Source organism: Struthio camelus, chromosome 5 (genome assembly GCF_040807025.1).
Source record: "Struthio camelus isolate bStrCam1 chromosome 5, bStrCam1.hap1, whole genome shotgun sequence".
In the NCBI taxonomy this organism is placed as follows: Eukaryota; Metazoa; Chordata; class Aves; order Struthioniformes; family Struthionidae; genus Struthio; species Struthio camelus.
Window position 1 is genome coordinate 38,241,489 of NC_090946.1, and position 18,262 is coordinate 38,259,750.

General features: G+C 49.7%; 1 protein-coding gene and 1 long non-coding RNA gene across 4 annotated transcripts in view; one reads left to right on the top strand and one right to left on the bottom strand.

Moving 5' to 3' along the window:
- TP53I11 (tumor protein p53 inducible protein 11) overlaps window positions 1–16,708 on the bottom strand; it is a 34,016-nt gene extending 17,308 nt beyond the window's left edge. The window contains exons 1-2 of one of the 3 annotated variants that reach the window (XM_068945586.1): window positions 16,519–16,708; window positions 511–740 (exon numbers count right to left, since the gene is read on the bottom strand). The gene's annotated coding sequence lies outside the window, so the exon portion shown is untranslated. The remainder of the gene's footprint in view (window positions 1–510; window positions 741–16,518) is intronic. The other 2 variants (XM_068945589.1, XM_068945588.1) reach the window with 2 other exon arrangements.
- Window positions 16,709–16,838: 130 nt separating this feature from the next.
- LOC138067316 (uncharacterized) lies at window positions 16,839–17,901 on the top strand. Its single transcript, XR_011141189.1, has 3 exons — window positions 16,839–16,937; window positions 17,578–17,680; window positions 17,768–17,901. It is a non-coding gene; the product is annotated as an uncharacterized lncRNA (long non-coding RNA).
- Window positions 17,902–18,262: the final 361 nt, after the last annotated feature.

Sequence of the window (18,262 nt, forward strand, 5' to 3'; positions counted from 1 at the left end):
GTTTTGATAGCTACTGCTTACTGGTACAAAGAAACCTCACTGGTGCCATGCTAAAGATAGCTCAATCTCTCCCCACCTCCACAGCTCTTCTCCCGGCATCGCTGCCTCCCTCCCAGCCCAACGGCTAAGAGCGCTAGGAAAGAAGAGGTGCTCCAGAGCACAGACCGCACCTGTGATGATTTGGCAGCCACCAAGCACACATGCCAAAGACGCCCAGAGGGGAGCGATGCACACAGCATCAGCTGGCGCCACAGGAGCGGGACCAGACGCTGGTCCTGCGGGCACCCCGAAGTTGACAGTTTATACCTTCGGCAAACTACTGCGGAGCAGTGGGCAGGCAGTACCCTGCCCTCCCACGGGGCCAACTCCAGCGCCAGCCTGATCCCCAGCACCGCAGGAGTGTCCCAGGGCAAGGATGTCTTTGTGGCTGTGCAAGCACTGCCATCTTGGACACAGCCTTTTGCCTGACAAAGCGGCGCTGCTCAAATTAAAGAAGTGGTACTACATTACCTCTCACTGCAAGGGTTTGAGGGCACTTCCAGTCTGAAAGCAGGGTAAGGTAAAATGAACCGGAGTTGAGCCAGGATAATGAGAGAAAGGTTAACAAACAGAAGCTGGCCACGAGTTGTTCAGCTCTGCCACATCCAGGCCAGGGAGAGGATTCCTGCCAGCAGGCTCTGGTTTTCGGTTTCCCAAGTCAATATGCTGAAGGCAACTCACGGTCTTCAACCCACTCGGATCTGTTGATGCCAAAAAGAGTTAACTGAGAAGGAATGAATTCCCACAGTGGATTTATGTTCTCTCTAAGAGCGTAACAGAGGTCTTGCCATTTCTAAGTATCTTCTGTGGACCACAGGTAGACAAGCACACTGGCAAACATGAAGATACAGCACTGTCCCTTTATGATATTGGACATTGTCTTGGCACTTTATAAATGGTGGGTGTTCCTCGTAGTACCCTGGGGAGGCAAACACTGCAATATGCATTTTACAGGTGGGGAAACAAGAGCCACAGAAGGAAACCCATGCCTTCTACATCAGAGATTAAGCAGAAGGAGCACTACGTGGTCTCCTCATCAGCAATTCCTGCAGAAAGGCCTGTGGGCTGACCAAGATATGGATTCTGCCCCACTTTCTCTTGTCTTTAAAAGACAGCCCTTCAGCCATTCCCTTCTGCCTTCTCTTCGGGGGCAGTTCAAGATAGCCATGCCACAAAACACAGCATCTCATCCCTGATGCCACGGCAGCAGACATGGTGGCCAGGGAGCTAGACAACAGATGGCAGGCATAACATCCTCATTATTGTAATTTTGAACAACTGATCCCAAATGGGAGGCCCTGTGGCCACTTGTGCACATGAGCAAGAGACCTCTCCCAAGGACACGAGCCAGCTCCTTCCCAGTGCTGAGCCACAACACACCCTACGTGAGCTGCCACCACCCCAGTATAACGCAAGCTTCCACAAGGGAGAGCCCTAGCATGGGCCAAGGGAGAGGCTTCCAGCTCTGCGGCGGCATGAGGGCGCGAAGGGGCAATCGCACCGGATACGGCAGCTGCACTGCAGCTGGCTCTCACAGCCAGGCTGATGCCCACACCTTTCTCTCGCAAGGCCCTAGTGGCAGTAATGCCCTTGCCCAACTCCTCTGCTGCCTCTCTCAGACTGACTGTCCCCTCTCTAATGTTTGCCAGCGAGGGGAGTGCCAGGTTCATAGCACATTGCAGTATACTCAGAGCAGCACGTCCACAGAGATTAAAAGAAAAAAAGTCTGGGCTCAAGCACACAGGCAGGGCAAAGGCAGTGGATGCAGAAGTCGGAGCAGTTATACAAGAACAAGACTAATCAGAAGGGGACAGATAATTTTCCATGTATTATTTTCTGCCAGCCACCTGTCATCTTCTTTTCCAAGAGGCTCATTACTGGAGTATCTCAATGCCTCATAACCTTTCCACACAACAGCACTGTGCCTTAGGGATAGATGATACCCTGCTTTGGAAACCTCAAGAGATTAAGGACAGGATTCCCAGAGGTACTAAGTTCCTCAGCTCTTACAAATATCAGGCTGTTACCTAAAGGGAGCAGGATCTGCAAGGCTCCTTTTCTCACAGGCTTGGTCTGCTCGCTTTTATGTGCGGAAAATCTCCTGGTTAACAACTTCAGACACTTAAGCACTCTGAAATGCCTAACGGCTAAAGCAAACCCCATCTGCATAACTCAGTAATGTACACATTGGAGAGCTGCAAAGCACCTCTGTGAATCTTATCCAAACAGCTTACTAAAATTTTGCTCAAGATGCCATGAGCAAAGCAGGCCAGGATTCCCCAAGTCCCAGGTAACTACCAAGGGCTACCAATACATCTTAAAACAGAACCATTTGCATTTATTGCTGGGAAGAACAGGCTCAAACCCATGCCTTGGATAAAGGGCATTAAATCTCCATTCTAGATAAGAGGGATGCTTTTCCAAAGCAGTCAGGATGCCTCAAAGACCTAAAGGGAACATAACCTGATCTAGCTGAAAATGATCTATGTTCAGGCAATAAAAACAATTAGTACCTAGCCACCACGGCAGCATAATGCGACTCATGTTCAGTCTGGCACAGTCTGTGCACCTAACAGGCAATTTTCAGACTTCTCACCAGTAACAAGCCAGGAACACAGAACTCCTTTCTCACATAGACAACTGCCCTTTAAGTCTCTTGGTAACATCAGCAGGGAACATCTCTGGCCGGAGGTTCATTCTCCAACTCAGCCGCAGCCCTGACACCATCCAAACCAGCGCAGGAACACTATGTCCTGCCTGGGGCACGTTACTAAAAAGCTACAGACCCACATGCTCAATTTCCAGCACTTTCACTCCACAGACCACGGTGCATCACGCAAACATGAAGCCCAAGCCTTCGTCAAAAGGCCCGTTTACGGGGTGCCTCTAGAACAACTCCTATGAACAAGCCAGAGGAAACCTCAAAACCCAAACCACCTGCTGTGCAGGCTCTCAACCAGTAAGAGCTGCCTCAGACGTGTTTGGAGCTCACCCTCCTGGTTAGATATGCTCCACAGGCAGTAGTGTCGGACACCCTCAAATGCCGTTTGGAAGCATTGCAGAGCCCCCAGGTGCGAGGCAGCAGCCCACCGTGCCTACAGCAGCTCCAAGGACCATGGACACAGCCAGTACAGCCACTGCCACCATGACACAGAGCGGGCACCAACAAAGCCTCTGCAGCCTGCCAAATAGGTAAGGTAGATCTGTGTTAATTACTCCGTACTATGGCAGGCAGCTCTAGAAAATAAGACATCCAAAGCCTGCTCAGTTCTTCCCGTGCCTCCTTTGCTCCCCTCTGCCTATCCACACTGCCCATGGGAGTGATGCATCCAGCACCTTTATGACCTGGGCATTCTCAGCTCCTATACCATCTCCAGTCCTCCCGCTATACCCTCCTCTCCTCCTGGAGCCCTTGCTCTGACATCTCCCCTGCACACTGCCCACACTGCTGCTCCTGCCCTCAGGCTCCACAACGAGAGGTGCATGGCCGTTTTCACATGCCATTGCTTTGCAGTTTTCTGCAGCTCTCCCTAAAGCAGAAAAGCAGCAAAGAAAGTCATTATTAGGAAAATCAACATACTCTCCCCACATCTCCCTCTAAGAAGGGCAAGGGAAACTGTGCATCAAGACAGTGCTACAGCAAGGCTGCCTAAATCCATACCTCTGTGTCCTGCCTGTCTGCATACGAAGGAGCAGGGTAGAAGGAGAAAAGTGGAATCACTGATGCTGCCAAAGCTCAGATATGCACCCTGAGGACACAAAGCCCTTACACACCCCTCTCTGCAAACAGAGGGGAGACAGTGACAGGAGGAACAGGAAAAGCCTGATGCAACAAGAATAACTCTAAGCACCATCTGCGTGGCGGGGAATCGCTAGATAAAAACATCCTCTCAACACCTAGCTCACTCACAACAGCATCGTTCCAGGTGACAAGGTTGTAAGTGACACTTCCTGAATCCTGATGGGGCAGGAAAGCATTTCTCTACCCAGCACAGCCCGCATAGTCATTATGAGGGCTTACCATAAAATAATTGCCAAGGCTGCAAGTTTCTCCTCTGTTTTCTGACCAGATGGAGCCTGGTCTCTATACAGCTCACATTCATAAGCTTCCCCCCGCCACATCCCACAAGAAGCATCATGCTCTGAGTGCCTGGGAGAGGTCCCAGCTCAAGGACTTCATAGCCCCTAAGTTTCAAATTTCTTTCTGCAGACTGAACAGGAAAACTTCTTTCCATGTTGCAGAGTGTTACATAACAATCAAAAACTGCAAAGTGTTCAATCTCCCCAGAACTAGATAGAAAAGCTCCATCACTCTATTAGTTTCTCAAACTAGAGCTATAATTAAAACACAGCAAGCAACTGCATTTCTACCAGCCTGCTAACCACCACCTGCAGCAACGCGCCAAACTTCCACAGTGAGCAAGAGCAGCTACACTTCACCTCAGACAAGAAACACTCTCTGGCACCTTGCAGCAGCTTTGCAGGGCAGCCAGCAATACACTTAACCTGCTCTGTCAGGCACCCTGGCTGGATGGCTACCGTGACTGTCACGCACAACGCACCATGCACATGCTTGCTCAGATACCTGACCTCACTCTAGCCACGCTGCATACGTGTGCCATGTCTCACTGAGCTCACAACACCAGACGTGAACTGACTTCCCATGCAGACACGCATGCATACATGTACACACCCACGCTGCACATGCTTGGCCACACTATCTCGCTTTTTCAAGAAGTTGCCTGCCTGTCCCTCGCTGCTGAGGAGTGTTTTGGCTGCACATATAAAAGATGCAAGATGCAATCTGCTGCTTCAATGGCTCCAATCTCCAAGTATTATTTCCATAAGAAAGTCAATTCCCTTCCATTCTTCTCCCTGACGGCAAGGCACTCAGCCCTGAGCTGGCTGCAGCCATCCATCAGCGCAGAACTACTGTAGCTCTCCCTGATGACTCAAGCAGCCGCATTTTCAGTCTCAAAGCAGAATCAGCATCCAGTTCATCGCCTTAATAATCGATTGGACCACCACGCCGGACGACAGGGAGATAACTGCCTCGCTTGCTCATCCACCTCAGTCTGACAGCTCACAGGCAGCCTGCAAGCACCAGCCCCAGGGGCATAGGACGGGGAGAAGTGGCGGTGGGAACGAGCCTCCCTCGTAGGGCAGAGCACTTCGACTTACTCCTCTAGATAATCCTATGACTCAGGTATCATTAGCAGAACACCCTACGCACTGAAGTTCCCCAGGGCACGAGGGAACTGGGAAGGTGGAAAGAGGAGGAAATTAAATGGGAAAGTATTGAGAACGTGCATTGTTTTCCTTTAAGGACATTAAAGGAGAAGGAATCTGTAATTTCCCAGCTGCCTCAGACAGGTGCTTGTGGAAGACAGCCCCCGAAGCAGAGTGGGCCATCTGTCCTGCAGACCATTTCTGCAGGGAAACAAGCAGGGCAAGGGGAAGCGCAGCAAAACAAGCCACCCCGCGCTGCTGCAAGAGAGCAGCTTTAAAAGGCCAGCAGCGTCCTTCAAACAAACAGGATAATAAAGGTCAGTTTTGCAGAAAATCTGAAGCAAGTCTCCTTCATCTCTGCTGTCTCACTCCTGAGAATTGCATAGGCTCAAAGAAACTCTAGGGAAAATAACGCTGGGGCTGCTGGGAAAGCCCAGGCGCACATTGGGCTGCACCACGACAGCACCGTAACTACTGCTGAACTGCAGAATATTGGATCATTACAGTAAAACGGGTCATCTGGGCATTTCTTCCGCTGATACCCTCAAACCTACTTGGCTTTCCTTTCCACAGTACCCCCTAACGCCTGACTATTTCCTTTCACAGGTTCTCCAAGAAGCTTGCACCCTTCATTCCCAAGAATCCTCCACCTCTGTCTCTTTCAGAGCTCAAAAGGAAACTATACGACATTATTAGAGAAGATTCAGTCCCCTTAGCCACACACAACTACACTGTCCCTCTGTATACTTTCAGGGAGATTGTATTTTCAAAAATCATTCTTGATGTATTCTCAGCTGAAAGCACATGAACTACCTCAACAACTGTATTCCTGCATCTGCTGTCCAGTAACTTATCCAGCACAATACAACTTCTGCAATTTGATAACTACCAAAATGGCCTCAAACATGAGAGATGGAAAATGAAATCAATAAGGCTCTGCCATTCCTGCACCCTAGAAACAGATTCTTTACCTGCCTCCTGCTTGTATTTGCCACCCAGTCCTGAGAACAGCTCTTTTAGAATGCCCTGAGCCATTAGATTTTGTTTCTTCCATTTTTTCTTTCTTTAAATAAAGGGTTCCCGTTCTCTTATTATATAACCAGATATGCAGTCTAGGCACACACATTGGGAGAGAAGGGGGGAAGGGCAGAGGAATAAATTTGCATTAAACAGGGAAATTGCCTTTTGGTCAAATCAGGACATTTTCTGAGCCCCAGATCCTCAGAGGCCCGCATAGGACTCCAGCCACTGGATGTGCAAGTGATAACATTTGGTTCTACATCACCTAAGTCAGGCCTGATATGAAAGGGCCCCTGTGACCATCAGTCAGTAACTGAATTGTCACTCATCCTTGTGTTGGAGGGTGTTTCCCATATTACACTGTCAAATCCCACATCCTGTAAAAGCATACAAGATACAGCTTTTCATGACTGATCTGTGCACAAGCAACATCCTCATCTAAGATATTAACAGGCCAAATCCATAACATACCCAGGGCCTCCAAAATGTTCATCAGACAGCCCTGCCATACTAACCCTGCTTTAATATCTGGACACCCTAATGGGAGATCAGAAAACACAGCTAGGCCTACGCAGCACCATGCAGAGATCCTCAGTCCCCATTTAGTTACGTGGTGCTTTGCAGAGACATCATAGGGGCCTTAGCCTGCTCATGAGTTAAGGTTTTCCTATCCTTCCCACCATTGGCACAAGACTTTTTTTTTTTTTTTTTCTTTTAAATAAACCTAATACGGTGACATTACTAATTCGATTTTCTCACTGCTCACAAGCAACAGATCTGTTATATATTCCTTTAGTATCGTTCTTTCTCCTGGCTTCCCAACTGTCAAGAGCTGAGCCACAAGTTCAGAGCCTGGATCCAAACTTGAGGGAAGTTTGGATTGCGCCTGGAAAGAGAAGGGAGGTGGAGTTACTTTTGGTCCTGCTGCATAGTAACAACCTTTTAAAAACAGTTAATAAGGACAATTCAGGCTGCCAGATCAGACAAGTATTTTGACATTTACCTATATTTTAGTCTCATGGGAGAGGCAAGGGCCATAGGTAGCAGCTTGTCCCGGACTCACTGTTTTGGGAGGTTAGACGGCTTTGATTCCTGCTTCCAGGTTAACCATTTACCGTGCGAGAGACATATGAATAGCAGCTTTCACCTCTCAGCCCCGCTAAAGGCCCTCCGTAGCACTTCCTGACATGGCAGCTGCAGCTTGGAAACACATTCTTACTTCCTCCCCAAACAATTTGCCAATATCAAGCACTGGTCATTTGTGCGCAACTCCTACTTTAATCGCTCCCTCACAGCTCCTTAGGCTCAAAATAAGCACAGACTCACAGAAAGGCTAGGAGCTGCTTAGCAAAAATGCAATGGGAAAGGCCTCCCAACAAAACACGTGCTTCAATTAGTTTGTAGCCTATCCTCAAGCGGCAGAGATCTTCCTCTGACACCTTAGTGGTTTCTATAGCAGCAGGTGAATGCTAAAAGTGTCAGATGCAAAATGTCCTGTGTTGGGCAAACAGAAGATAAGAGGGCAGATTTAGGAAACGGAAACGTCCACATAGTTGATGAAGGGGAAAAAGAACAGGTAAAGGTTTCACTAACTTGCAAGTCGGTGGAACAAAGTGACTTAGTAGAAAGTGCTAGCACCCCACGAACGGGGCAGTGGCCGGTGCTCAGCACACAAGAGGGACTGCTGCGCAGCACAGGCCTCCAGCATCCCACAGAGCAGCAAAGAGTACCACACAGTTCTTCCTTCTGCAACTAAGCACCTGGGAACGAAACTAGTTGTTTCCAGGAGCAGGACTCTGCAGCTTACAGAATAGGAAGTGCAGAGGTCAAAAACCTGGATTCCACCTCTGGCACTGCTACTGTCCCTCCTCGCAACCTTCGGAACCAGGCCATTTAACCTCTGGCACCACAGTTTTCCCAGTTTTACATTAAGAATAAGTCTACTGCCCAAGTTCACATCGTTTCTGCTACGTTTCTACTCAGCAATTATTCTGCAACACTTCAAAGCTGATCCCCCTTGCACTGTACCCGATGGGACTGCTGCGCTCTCTTGCTGACTGCCCACTTACAAGACATCTATGCTGCTGAGGAAGGCTATGAACTCCTGCGTGGTACTTAGTTCATCGCACACTACCTGTCAGTGTCTGGAATGCCCTTTCTGGCCTGAGTAACAAGCAGCTTAGCAGGACATCCGTTTTTTCTGTCTGCCTTCATTCACTGCTGGCAGGTAAAAGCATTATAGAAACATTGGGGTGAACCTCCTATCAATACTGCCTTTGCACATGCCAGAAACTCTCGGAAGATCCCCACGGTCAAGTAAACACCCACACATATAAAAACCAAAATAGCCACAGCTCAGTGCAGCGCCACAAGAAGGAAGAAAGTATAGGAGAACCCACCGGCACTACCAACAAGTCATCTCTTTTGCCTCTCTGGTTCTTAGGACAAAGAGCCCACAAATGCTACATCCCCCCGGCCGCTCATACAAACCTGACTTTACTGTTATTTGCTGCTTAGTCAGGGGAAAAAAACCCTCTGCATGCACATATGTATGTGTATGCGCACGTGCACGTGTTTGTTTATGCATGAGCTGTCAAGCCTTGAATTATACACAGATCAACAAGGCTCTCCGAACTCCCCTAGTGTGAAGTGTGTGACATTTAATCTCAGCCTTCCTTTTGGATTTCATAATGTGCTTTATCGGCAATGGGTATTCAGTACACAAGTACCCTTTAGAAAGCTTTGATTAGAAAAAGGAAATAACACAAAGAACCCGCAGACTGAAAAAGACAATGCCGCTGATACTCAAGTGTTTCTCCAGCTTGCACCAAGCCAGCGTACTTCAAGGATCACACAAAGAGACCATTTGTTCCTAAAGCAAAATAGAAGAATTTCAGAGGTGGAGAGAGTGGGGTTTGGATGCCTCAAGTACCACAAGAACCTATGGCTCTCTTCACCTCTCTGGTTTTGGCTATCTGGGGAGTAGGCAGGGCGAGCCACCCCCTAGAGGTGCCTGTTTTGGGACAGGACGCGTCACGTTCTATAATGGCTTACCTCTTTCCATACACTGCGGGAGGAGCCTAGAAGATGAGTTGGACTAGGATTTTGATTGCTTTTATGTGGATGGACCAGATGAATTCCTTCTGCATGACCCAATGCACGAACCTTGCATTCGTTTTCACTACCTGATCCTTGCAAGCGCTCTATCACTTCTGCCCAGCTCACATTATGAGATTACACCAAGATAATACCCCCCCCCCGCCCAAAGCCAACCCATCCATCAACACACACACAATAGACAACAACCTGCAAGGAAAAGTGTTTCTTCTCTGTTAGGCTTGAAGAAGCAGTGTTCTAAGTAGACATGCTCTTTTAGTATAACCATAGAGGATGCCAGAGGAGCCAAAGCAAAATTTTTTTTTTTTTTTTCCAGCAGGCAGGAGACACAGGGATGCCTCAACCCCAGATTCAGCTCTCCTGAGCCCAGAGTCTGGCATTAAGAACCTTGGTGACAGGGCGTATGTGAGGGAGGCCTTAGGAAAGACAGGATAGAGGTACTACTGATTAGTTCTTTTCCTTGCCAAACTCCAGTTCCAGTCCCTAACTTTGCTTGACTCCACCATCCGGGGACAAGGAGACAACAGGAAACCCAAGTACTAGTTGCATCAGCGCCAACAAATCAGACTCTCAAGTAACCACAACAATTGCAGAGTTGCCAGATGTCTCTTCTCTATTATCAAGGGTTATTTAAAGTACCTCCCTTGTTTCCCTTAAGTCTTAGGCACTCCGATACAACAAGCTTCAATAATATCAGCACAAATAAAATCAGCAGTGTGTGTATATACACATATATATAAGAAAGCAAGCATATAACACAGCCTCCTGCTTAGAATTGCTCAGGACACAGCAGTATAAGGTTTCAGTCAACACTTTCCTCATTACCATCCCTGTAATTCCAGTTAAATGCAGCAGTAGCCCTGTGAACCACAGGCTAGTCTCTTTTCCCCTTAGTTCTTTGCACGAGCCAATGAAAGGCACTTGGTTTGCGCAATAATGTCAATCGGGGAATAAATTGGCTGTAGCAGAAAAGCTCAACTGCTTTATCATTTCTTCATACATCAACTCTCAATCCATCCCACTTGTCCAGAGATTTGAACAGTGGATGCTGACAGGACTCACAGAAGGGACTTGCAAACATGTGCTGCACTGCATCCGTTTTCTGCCAGCAGACGATGTAAGAACACATTCACACACCGCGATGAACGAATGGTTGCACTGGGCAGGGCGAGGGTGGGGTGGGGTGGGGTGGGGAGGGTGGTTGATGTGTTACAGGTGCCCACTATTCAGAAGCGAGCCAGACCTGTTGCCAGCAGCTCCCCAGACTCCATCTTCGACTCTGGTATTAAAGGCAGCTGAATTTCATTTCCACTTAACATGAAAATGACCTGGAAATGCACACACAGATGGTCTAAATTTTTCAAGCCTGCTAGGTGGAGCTTCACTCCTGGCAGATTTCCACTACTGCTTTCTAAAAAAGAAAGTTTGGGTGTTCCGTATTGCTATTAAGCAGCTTCTACCGTTCACTTTTTTTCCAGGTCACAAAAAAAAACTAGCTCTGCTTTCAGATGGCAAATGACTAGTTGTGAAAAAACAACCTCATTTTACTCCTCTGGACTCAGTATTCCGGTTTTCCAATTTCATTGTCCTCTTTGCAGGAGGCAGCTCATGTGTCTATCTCCCTGGTATACACCAACCACTTATCCTGAATGAAGTGCCATACAGCCAACATTGTATGTCCAATAAAAAGGATTTAGGGGACTTAAAATCACAGACTTTTGAAACAATTTGTTTCCTAACAGTATACTCTGCTTCCTGGAACACCTTTACTGCCAGCAGTACAGACAGACACGTCCATGTCACAATCCCTCCTTAAGACTTCACACAGCAAGGCAGGAGCACCTGAATTCAGACTCTGCCCAAGCTTGTCCGACAAAACTGCCTCCCCTATATCCCCCACAGCTTTGCAGTGATACACAACAGAACCGTTAGGCTGTTTCTCAGAGGGACCTCGTGTCATACAAAGCAAGGCAGCATGACATTGCCAGGAAGGCTGAATTAAAGACACCTTCTTGGCCATAACAAACAGGGGCTAGAAAGCACGGTGCGCTCTAGCCTGTGCTCTCTGGCCAACACAGACTCTGACCTTGGGAAAGCTGCCTGCTGTCCCTGTCACAGCAGTTCACATCCACAGCAGAACCAGGTGCAAGCCCAGGAAGAGACTGCAATGCCTAAGCAGGGCTGCATGGACACAGGGGCTCAGTCGTGCAATTCCTAAATTAACACCCATCACCTGGAAAAGCCTCTCCAGTTATCTGTGGCCATGGAAAGACTTAAGACCAGAGGTTTGTACTTCACTCGTAAAATGGCACAACTACAAAAGAGCACGTCTGCTGCCATCACGGGCTACTGAATGAATTTGTACTCAAGACAAAAACACTAGCTGAGTCACCCACAGAGTTTCCTGAAGATTTGCGGGTTCTCTCTGCAGGTCTCTTGTTCGGCTGCTGACACAGCCTCACACTGTTTACTTTCTCAGCCCAGGCAGGATATAGCTAAAATCGACAGGGCTGCAAGCCTTTGTGTATTGCTCCGGCTGCACCTGCTTTCCTCCGGCAGCTCTGGGCCACACAGTTTAAGCGCTGCCTGATTTTCATAAGAAAAGGAGGGCTTTCTCTCCTGTGGCAGCAGCAGGCAGCTGGCACAGCGACTTGGGCTAATCTCCCTAGGAGACACAGAATCCCTGCAAACAAATAACTAGGTTCCCGATGGCCAGCGTAATCTGACACTCCTGCGTGCGCATCTCCGGCTACACAAACTCATCGTTAATACCACTCCCCAGCAGACCGCACTACTGAATCACTGCTTGATTCATTTCTAACCACTTGTTTCACCCTGCTTTCCTCTGCACCTTTGATTGAAAGCATCTTAAGTCAAATCCCTAGCAATAACTTCTAGGAAGCCCAGGAAGAATACAGCTAGCTTTCAGACTTTCTGCTCAGCCGTCTGATTTTGGCCCATGAAGTTCAAAAAATGAACTGTGGTTTGTCACACATCATCAGAAAGTGCCTCTCACTTTCCAGCAATAACCCTGCTAGAATCACTTTGATCGCTCCCCAGTTTTGGCAACAGTTCTCTCCTCCTCTGCAACCTCAGTGACTGTCAGTACAAGTCTATATTAGACTCTCCTTACAGACTCAGCTTGCGGCTTTGGACAAATCACCTTCCCTTTAGGTCCCTGGTTCCTCCCTGCAAAATGAGCTGGGTAAAGCACAGTAAGCAGGTCCCATCAGCGTCTGGTGCAGATGAGTTAGGTATAGCCTAAGCAAAGACGTCCCCATCAAAAGCAATGGACAAGTGTGCTAAATATATTCTTATCTTGCATATATAGGGATAAAAAGACATTTATGGATTTCTCTAAGTAGAGCACACATCTCACAGGATGAGGGTAAGATGTGGATACACACTGTGAAGTCAGAAGGGAAAGTTTGCCACAAGGGTTTAATCAGAAACTCAGGAACCAGGGCTTTCCGACTAGCACCGATTCTTACTACTTGGTGGTGGGTCTTCCAGCAAGACCCTGAACATCTCTAAGCCTCATTTTCTTATCTGTGATCCGGGGATAGCCACACACACTAGCGCCACAGATGGGTAGTGAAACACACTGAAATGCATTAACCCTTGCAGATGACAAAGAGCTTCACAAACAAAAGAAACTGAAGAAGGCCGAAGTCATTTATCATTTCCCTTCATGTCTGAATTATAACACAATCTCCAGTTATAGCTGGATTTGTCTTTGTGAACATGTTAGCATCCTGAGCAAGAACTCTTCAAACGCTGAGAGACCTCTCCCTGGTCTGCAATCTACAGGACAGAATCAGAAATATATTTTCCAAGAGAAGTTTGGAAGTCACGTGAACGGGGAACACCTGGTCGTCTCCTAAGTGCTGTTTTCGTTGCTCTGGAGAAAGTCCCCATGTATTTGGGGGCCTGCACTGGGTCTTTTCCTCCCAAGACTTGTTTTTACATTTCTATGTTGAAAATACACACACACACAAAAACAGATCTGCTTTCTATAAATAATGCCCCAATAGTGCTAAGGTCACCAAGCCATTCTTCTTGGCACAAGGCCAAAATTAAAACATAAACAACCTCAACATCTTTCTGATGCACATGTGCATTTTTCTGTGCCAGGGGAAGGCTTGAAACCAAAAATATAACAGTGGGAAGACATACACCCCCACTTCATAGTCTCATTGGTCTCTTCTCTTTTGCCATCTCAGAACAGACCCCGTTCCCCCTCATTCAATCTGCAGCCTCCTGTATAGCCCCATGGTGATAGCCCCATCCCGTCTGCAGCAGAGGGAAATAGTCCTTGCACTGTGCTAGTGTTCAGCAGTTCTAATCAGAAATTTGGGTACTACTCGGATGAAGCACATCAAATGGACATACAGCAAGGAACAGATCACTATCCAAAGTAATGTGTGTAACAACCACCCTTGGGCCAATCTCTCCCAAATTCATCTCCTACTGTTAATACTTTGACCTTCAGAGAGCTACGGAACAAGCAAACATACACTGAAGAGGTACTCTGGCACATTTTTGCACTTGATACTCATTGAAAACAGAAAATCGTTTTCCTTTGGATCCAGTGCTATCCTCCAGCAGCTCCAAACAGTGAGAAAATCTCAGGACAAGGCATCTCTATGGTGTATTCTTCTATGGATTAACAGCCACCCCAAGCCCCTCTGCGTGGATTCCTCTAGAGATGGGTCAAACATACTCTTCTGCCTACTTCTTTCAACAGTAAGTCCTCTCTACTGGCCAGCAAGCGGAAGGGATAAATTCCCCTTGAGCTTATAAGGCAGAAGTCATCTCTACAGCCTCCTGGTTGGCACAAACAGCTTACCCGGAGAACAGCTCCCTTTACCTTGTCTGCAAAGTGGCCACAGTAAGAATTGAAACATAAGGACACATTCGAAAGCAACCAAATCCCCTTTTCCCTCGATTGTGATCAGTACTCAATCTCTGCACACAGAACGTCAGGATAAAGTGGGTTCGCAGTGTCCTTCACAAATTGCTGTGCATGCACAAGGTGTAGGTGTGCATCCCAGATGAGATATGGTTATGGCTAGTAGAGGTGTCGTCATTCTGAGTCCTAGGATTTTGTTTACTTTTGTTTTTTACTGAGGCCTTTCCACGAAAGCTTCCTTCAAGGAAAGAGAAACTCCCCTGCATAAAGGATAACTACTGCATTTGTATTTAAAAAACACTTTCCTCACCCATGGGTCCTGAACATTATTATACAGCAGGCTCTGCTTTAGTGCAGCTAGAGTTACTGAGCAAGTTATTTATGACAAAGTCCAGAATAGCTAGCGCTCTTGCATACTCTGCAGTTTCTCATGGCTTTACTGTACTGGTGGTAGCCCTAAAGTCAACAAGGCTTTGGTCACTTTTGGCATTTTTACCTAACAGCCTCTGCAGACAGAGCAGATAGATTAAATGGTAACCATTTGCAACTCTGCCTTTGCTGGCCCTGTCTCTCGTGCAGCTAGAAGAGGAGCAGAGACATTCATCAGGTAAAAGGAAGAGCCTGTGTGGACTCAAACTCTAGGGAGCTCTAGGGCAGGGCAGTGAAGTAGCAGGCAAAAAACAAAGGTGCTGTCTCTTTCTCAGCCTAGTTTGCTCAAAGTTGTACTCATCTGGAAAGCTTAATAGCTGCTGGTCTAGACAGAGCCGTGCTTCTGCTCCAGCTTAGCAGGGCCAGTCAGTTCCTGCAAGTGACACGTTGGACATTTCGCTGTTTGGGGCCACACAAATGCCCAGAGTGGGTTGTTAGCCATCTGAGCGCTTTCTGCCTCTGACCTCATCTTCCTTCTCATATCACAGCAGGAACTGTGTCCCGTCTCTTTCCCACGGTGCACTCTGTAACCCAGGCCCATCCACCCTGTTCCTATGCCAAGTGCTGCTCCAAGCCCTCACCAGGGGCTGATCTCCTCCCAGGCGCTGCTGCTGCCCCCTCCTTTGTGACAACTCCTCGTCACCCTGTCGGGCTCCCCTCCACCACACCAGAAACACCAATATCCAAATGGGGCGCACCCACTGGCCACTCCACCCGCCAGCCATTTCCTCGCATCCTGACTCCACGCGTCTGGCTCAGCCATCTAACCCCGACCTCCTAGGGCCACGCAGGGCTCAGCACACATCCCCTGCCCATTCACCTGAAGCACCCACTCAGAGACTGTGCTCCTCTCGTGAATCTCCCTAAGCAAACGGAAAAGGACGGGTATTTTCAGGGAACAAGTTAAATGGGATCCAGTTTAACACTCTGGCCAGTGAGCAGAGCAGGGAAGCTGTTGCCAGAACGCTCCCTGCCGAGGGATCCACATGCACTTGAGGCCACACCTAGCCCTGCTGAGTAGCTGCAGCCACTGCCCCCCCAAGGAAAACTCTGCCTGTACCTTCCTGGTAACCTGCTGCTCTTATCAGGATCCAGAACTGGTGCTCTTTCTCCATCCATCATGCCTAGATGCTGCTGAAGACATTGCCATCTTCAAGTGCTTCAGTTCAGGGACCAGCAGGACATAGATGGTCCCATCCTACCTATACCTGTATGACACAAAAGTCGCTCCTTCTTCCTGCTATATCCCCTGCCTGCTTGCTACCCCATCCTCCCATCACTTGCCTGGGGACGATTTCGGCCTGCAGGGCAGGGACTTACCTTGGCTCTCTCAGCCCCACAGCTGCCTACGCTGCCTCCACCAGATGCTGAATCCCCCCAGCCGGCAGCAGGAAGGATCCTGCAGGGGATACACAGCCCCTGAGGATGCCTGACCCCAGCCAGGTCCCTTTGCTCCCCGAGGGCTCAGCGAGGAGCAGACCCTAAACTTGCTCCCACCCGAGGGGAGGCCAGCAAACCCCGAGCAGCGGCGCTCGGCAGCAAAGCACCATCTGTGGGCAGCCCCTTCCCCAGCTCCCCCCTTCCGAGGCGCTGCCTCCCACCCGGGCTCGGGGCCGGCAGCGGCTGGGGCCCCGCCAGGGCAAGGGCGAGCGGCGGCGCAAGAGGCAAATTTCCAGCGAAGCACCCTCGCGTCTGGCAGCGCGGCCCCACCGCCCCCAGCCCCAGCCGACGGGCAGCCCGAGCGGGCAGCCGGCGGCGGGCACAGCACTCACCCCTAGCGCTCGTCCCCGCGGCGCCGGCGGGACCTCAGGGCTCGGGGCGGCTGCCCCATCGGCGGGACCGTCCCCGGGCAGCCGCGCAGGGCATCGAGGCGGCGGGCGGGCCGGCGCCGCCCCGCGCAGCGCAGCGCAGCCAGCGGGCGACCAGACTGAGCCCGGCCCCTGCGCGGCGCGCCTTTACCCCGCGCCGCCGCCCCGCCCGCCGGGCCGGGCCGAGCCGAGCCGGGCCGGGCCGAGCCAGCCCACCGCGCCCCGACGGGGCGGACCCCGCCGCCGCCCCTCGCCCCGCCGCCGCCGCCGCCGCCGCCGCCGCCGCCGCGCCCGGGGCCGCGCGTCCCCCGCCCGCCGCCCCTCGCCCCGGCCGCCCCGTCGGAAACCGCCGCTCTGGCGCGGCTCCTCTCGGAGGGAGCTTCGTAAGGGGTTACGCGCGCGTTACATACGCGGTAGCTATGTCCGGGCTGTCAGTGGCCCCAGCTAAACGCCTGGGAAGAGAGAGCAGCCCCCGAGGGTCTGATTCCCGGGCCGGTGGGGGGGGGGGGAGGAGGAGGAAGGACTTGGGGTGGCCCCCCTGAAAATAGGTCCGTAACTGGGAGCAACAAAAGGCTCCCTCGCCCCACCCAGCCTGGGGCCCTCTTTAAGCAGGGAGCCGGAGATGAGGTTTCATCTGTGCATTTTTAAAGGCTTAGGTCCAAGGACTAGTGGCAAGATTGTCCCCATATTTCTCTGTTGTCAAATACCAAAGGGAAAGCAGGCCCTTGGTGGCTCTGTTCGTGGGTGCATGCTTTCAAGGCCTGTTATACAACGCCCTGTCAAAGGCAAAATAAAAGAAAGCTGGGGGCAGGGGAAATCTCATGGTTTTCCCCAGTGGAATTCCTGCCGGGGAAGAGCCTGGATGAATGGGCTCCGTCCTTTGTGCGGCTGCACAGAGAGCGGTAGGGCAGCTGTTCCGCCACCCTCTGCTGTAGCTCGTCCTGGAGAGACGCTCACATTGCCAGGTCTCTCAAGAAGGATTTCAGAGAGCAAAATGGGCATGCTGACGTTTTAATATTGCAGTGTCTCAGACTAGATGAGATTTTAATGAAAGAGAATGGCAAGATGATAAACAGCAAACATCACTGACAATGAGCACAAAGAGCAGCACGTAGAGGAGCAGCAGGTAGCTCTGTCTCCGTCCTGAATCCACTCCCTGTTTTTCTAAGGGAGTTTTGCTGTTTGTTTGACCCCGTTCATTTCACTGATCCAGTTTAGAGCAGGACCATGCAAAATTGGGAAAAGCTGGACAACAAAGCAAGGGGTCATCTGCCTGACGAGCGACTGGAAGAAGGAGGCGAAGAGAGGCAGGATGTGGTGAGAACCTCTTACCTCACTTTGACCCCAGGACAAACCATAATGGGGAACCGCATCCTGAAGTGCTCAGCACGATGAGGTCATTCCAAACATAAGGGCGTCGTTTTGGAGACTGGATGCTTGTCCACTGGGGACTGGGCTGAAATCTCTCATTTCACAGACTCCAAGTAATAAATCTGTGGAAAACAGAACATTTATTCGGTGAGAATATTGGACATTTCAATTGTTGTTTTTGCTGCATATCAAGGAAAAAAGCTGAAGATCTGTGATTAAAAAAAAAATCAAAACTCAAAAAAAAATCCAGTCCTGAGTTGGAGCTAGTGAAACATTTTACTATGATAAAGTTCAAAGCTTTCATTGTGATTGTGCTAAAACATATGCAAGAGATTAA